Raw genomic sequence first — 5,930 nt, 5'->3', positions numbered from 1 at the left:
TTTATAGAATGAATGAATTCATCCACAGGATCAGATGGAGGATTTTCCACCATGAGAACTATAATAATAAAATAAACCAACAACACAATGAGGAAACGATCCGTAATAGAATTGGAAGCACCTATGAAGAAATATTAAAACTAACAGGCACTACATTTAAATCTAGGAAGTCTCCTCCACCAAATATACATCTAGACAATTTTGAACAAGAACTATGGGAGACTGTAAAAAACATAAAATTTAGAAATCATCCTTTAAGATATAACCAACACCAAAGAGAATTGAAAGACTTAATTAGAACTCTCAAAGGTAAGAGCGGCATTCTAACACATTCTGACAAAACCAACAACATCTACAACATTGACATTACTGCATATCATGATCTTCTACAAGGAAATAACCAAGAAATACAAAGTAGTACCTTCTAGTACACTTAGAAAACTGAACCTGGAAATCAGAGAAATCATTTGACTACTACCTAGAAGAAAAAACAGAACCCTACACCCCATCTAGACCGAGAATTACACTAAAGGATCATAAAGAGAATTTTCTTGGAAACACACAGGTCAGATTAATTTGCCCCACTAAATCTGACTTAGGCAGACTAAGTAAACTCATTCTGGATAAATACCTACCCACCATCCGCAATAAAATCAAACTAAACCTTTGGAAGAATACTCAGGGTGCTTTGGATTGGTTTTCTGCCATTAAGGTCTGTGACAGTAACAACTTTAGCTATAATAGAAATAAATTTATACAATTCGATATACAGAATTATTACACTTCCATTAACCTATTATATTAAATAAGTCCTAATTTTGCTAGAAAACACACTAAATTAAGTATGGGGGAGATTAAGGTTATACTAACAGCCAGGAAAACTTTAATAGAGTTTGATAATAAACTTTGGGCTAGAAAGGACACACCCAACTTGTTCGATATCACTATGGGATCGCCGGACTCAGCGGAGGTGACGATCTAGTTGGGATGTATCTATTAGATAACTTTAGTAGGGAATTCCCTGAATAAAAGGTGGATTATACAGGGATGACGCCTTATTTGTGTTAGGAATACATCAAATAGGAGATTAGATCTTCTGAAAAAAAGAATAAATAATTTTTTAAAAGCTTCGGCCTATCCATTATCATTGAAAGTGAAAATTATTCTGCTAATTATTTAGATGTTAATTGTAATATTACTAATGGTTTACATGAACCCTATATTAAACCTAATTCTAACCTAATATACATTAACCGTTCAAGTAATCACCCCCCTCAAATTAAAAATGCACTAGTGAGGAGCATTAGTCAGAGAATTTCTAGTTTATCCTCAAACGAGGAAATTTTTAACAAACACTGTGATAGATACAATGCAGCATTGCTTAAGGCAGGATATAAAAGTAAGATTTGGTTTATACCTAAGGTGAACCCCCCTAATGGAGGTAGAACTATCAGAAACAACACAAATAGATTTAGGATAATCAACAATATACATAAGAATTGTAAAAATGGAATATATGATAACACCTATAATAAATGTAGAAGTGATGTTAACCTTGGAAAGGTGAACGGTAGCTCAAATAGATCTAAACATATGGGTAATAGTAGGAATATTAATAATAATATACGAATTAAAACTTATGGTAGACATGATAATGGTAAAGTTTACTTGCGCAATAACCATGGTAATATTGATATAGATAAATATAACAATGACAGTGGTAAGAATAGTAATCCTATGAGTTGGTCTACGAATAGGATTTTTACAAATAACATTAATTCTATAGGCAATCCTAATTCTGATAAGGATACTCTTTGGTTGATTATCCCATATGCAATGCAGATTAAAACAAACATAGTGAGAGCTTTGCATAATGTTATTTTTAGGCATTTTGGTAAGGATAAGAATAAATTTAGTCCTTTAATTAACAACGGTACTGTTAGGGTGGGATATAGCATTACTCATAATCTAGCCACCATTATCTCCTCTTTTAATAACAAGAAACTAGATCACTTCTATAAGGATAGAAAATTGAATTTAGACCAGGAAAACTTGCCCCTCTTCATTAATAATAGGAATAGAAACTTTCTTGGAACAAATGGGAACAACCTCCTTACTAATAATGAGTGCACCATACCTGTCAGAGATAATATAAATGAAATAGATCATACTACTACTACCAATACTAGTACTAGTGACAGGAATATAGCCGATAATGTGAAATTAACTCATTCGTTGATTTTGGGTTTGGATGATGATAACAATTGTAACACTTATAATGTGAATAGTAGTATAGGGGTGTTGTCCAATTTTAGATTTCCTCATTCTGTTAATCTTTGTAATTGCAGAGATAAAAATAAATGTGTATTTGGTAATCAATGCCTCAGGAAGGAGGTAGTTTACCAATGCACTGTAGATACACAATTGAGTAGTAGGTGTATATCGGGGCAACTATGAATAGCATAAAACAAAGATGGAATTATCACAGATATACTTTTAGGAATAAAAATAGAATGTACTCTACAGGGCTAAGTGCATACATTTGGGAGCTTAAAAATAAGAACTTAGATTTTAGATTAAACTGGAAAATACTAACTTCAGCACCTGTGTATAATGGAAAAAATAAAAAAATGCTCTCTATGTATTAATGAAATTTTCTTCATTATTAAAGCGGGTCGGCAAATTATTAACAACATTAATGAAAAAAACTTCGTTTGTATTCATAGGCTACCGTTCACCTTTTCTAGATTCAAATAGAACTTAGCACTTCCACTATTATTAATTTTTTAACTCCCTTCTTTAACTAAATATACCTGTGGTCTTCTATAATTTCTAAAGTATACAATTTATATATTTTATAATTTATAATTTTTATAGCTACATTTGTATAATAATTAATGGATGTGTCTAGTATTATTGGTTTCTTGTTTTTTGTATGTGGGTTTTTGTTTGTTTTTTAAGAGAATTGCAATATGACATAAAATAACATATTCATTTGGTACTTGCCTTGTAATGTGTGATTTTGAAGTTTTCCAATATTGCATAGCATATTGCATAGTATATTATATATCTTGGGTAGATACCTAGCTCTGGATAATGTAATGATATTGTATAATATGTAATATATGAGAGCTTTTGTGAGTTTGGTGGGTTTAGGTTGAGATTATAGGTTTTTTGTATGTGTTTATTTGGAAGGTTTTTATTGTATATTTGGTCTTTTTGTACTCACCTTAATTTGTATCTTATGCTATTCACTGATAAACCTTTTTCATTTTTTTCATTTTCTCATTTACATGCATTATGCTTTATAATTATTACTAGCCTCATATATTTAGTTTATATCTATAGTCTTCTGGATCTGTACTTTAAACTATCCTTCCATACATATTTACTTTCAACAATATAACATATATATTCACTCTATTTATTATTTTTTATTTATTTTCCATTTTATTGTAATATTATCAATTTTTGCATCTAGTCTTCTACTTATTTATTTATTTGCCTTTTTAAGTGTAGATGTTTACATACATATCAAGTCATCTAATTTGCTATCTATTTATTTTTTACTTATTTACTTATACTGGGGTAGTTTTATACATACATATCTATCATTTATTTTTATTTAATTTTAATAATATATGAATACATATATACTGGTTGTACTTATAATTATGTGTATAACCGTATTTATTCCTTCGTATTTATTCCTTCTTATTTATTTATCTCTTTTCATCTTAAGTCTTTATAATATAAAATTTATTTAAAATTTTTGTGATGTTTTCATAAGCGTTTACATTAATACTTCCCCTTCTATTCTTTAATGCCTAAACTGGTATATTATGGCACTATATTTATTAAGTTAATAAGTGACTTATTTATAATATTTAAATTAATATATATTTTATATTTTATATTTTATAATTTAGCGTACTTAAAACCATAACAAACTTACGATAAATCTAACAACCGTATGTTTACTCTGCAACAAACCGGTGTTATAAATTTTAAGTTACCCTTGAAATAAGTATCTGACTTAGTAACATACTGATATTTAAAAATATATTATATCTAAATTAAATATTTTATGGAATGCATGGATGGTTCTTCTTTTTTATTGAGGCACAATTATAATTTTGAAGGACTAAATTGTAGCATAGTTGCTTCCCTTTTTGTTTATCTATGTGCTAGTTGTTGCTTGTAATTATGTATGTGTATAAGTGTATGCATATACATATTACTATGTGTGTATGTACGATTGATCTGTAGATGCGTGTGTGAATATTGGCGTTCCCTGACTAACCAACCGTATAATTTTCTTTTGTGATTTAAATTTCAAACCAATAGCCATCGAATTAATCTATATTTTCTTTACCTAGTGGTCAGCATTTCTTAACTCATAGTTATTTCGATCTTGTAAGGATGGACTTGGTGCTAACTTAACTGTATCTATTTTTTATTATATTTTTTTATTATTATTATTATTATTATTATTATTATTATTATTATTATTATTATTAATAGTAATTTTTATTAACTTTTATAGCTTTAGAATCTTATGAACTGTACCACGGATTTAATTATTATTTTTCATCTCCATATATGTTAGCCTTTTTTTATATATATAAAAACTATTAGCCAAATATGTATAATATCGGTACTTATTGATATTAATATATACACTATTATATATTTTGTTTTATTTTGTTCTGTTTACCTTCCTTTTTTGTACAAATGTGTATTATATTATATAAGTGTAGCTTATGATGTATAAGTTTTTATATTTTACATTTTTATATTTTATATTTATATGTATATGATTGTATAATATTTTTCACTATTATAACAAATTTAATTTAATTCTCTGAAGAGGCCGTGGGGCATCCTTGTTAATGCCTCATTTATACCTGCCTTTATGGCTTATAGGTTTAATGAGGTATGACTGTCCTCACTGCCGAAACAGCTGTCAGTTTTGATTTATTTGCATATTATATTTGAAAAATTTTTTACTTATATCTCTTTATCTTGTTACTATTACTGTATATCTCATTTCATTTTATGTATTGCCTTTACTCATATGTAATGGTGTATTAAGTATGGATTGAGTATCATCGGATAGTTGATGTTTTACTGATTTAAGTATATTTCTCCATTCTCTAATTTTTGTTGTATACATTATATATATATATATATAAGAGAACAAGGTGTATGTACGCTGCTATATATATATAAAAATACAAAATAGGACAAGAATGCAAAACATTCAAATAGACGATACAAAAAACACGGACGGATCATTCGAAGCCGCTAATCTTCAGTCAAGAATCGGATCATCCTTGCAATTTCGGCTGATTAATCTTGAGATTGCTCCTATCTGGCCAGCCCCAAGGAAAAACTAAGCTACGAGCATTAGATTTCTTGGAAAAAGAATCGAATGTATACGAAACAAGGATGGAAAAACGGACGATGTTACACGTATATAAATACAAAAAAAAAACAAAAAATAATATGAATATAAATACAAAAAGCAATAATAATAATAATAACAGGACTTAACAACAGGCGTCTTTCGACTCAGACGAATTGAATTCAGCTAGTGTATTTGAAAAATAAGGCTTTGCACTTAACTGTCCCTGTCTTTCTTTTTTCTCGCCAATCCTTGACACGCTCTCTTTCTTCTCCCCCTCCTTAATTCCTTGTTCCACTTTTTCTCTCTCTTCTCCCCCTCCTTAATACATTTGTTCCTCTTTTTCTCTCTCTTCTCCCCCTCTTTAATTCCTTTGCCCCTCTTTTTCTCTTCTCACGTGACCACTGGCCAACTATAGCCCTTTCGCTTCGGACCACCATCACGATAACACCGCTTTCTTCGCCTGGCATAAGGCCTTATTTTTCAAATATGTTAGCTGTATTCAATTTGTCTGAGTTGAAAG

The sequence above is a fragment of the Octopus sinensis genome, linkage group LG19 (assembly GCF_006345805.1).
Source record: "Octopus sinensis linkage group LG19, ASM634580v1, whole genome shotgun sequence".
Lineage (NCBI taxonomy): Eukaryota > Metazoa > Mollusca > Cephalopoda > Octopoda > Octopodidae > Octopus > Octopus sinensis.
The sequence above is the reverse complement of the archived record's forward strand: the minus strand, read 5'-3'. Positions refer to the sequence as shown.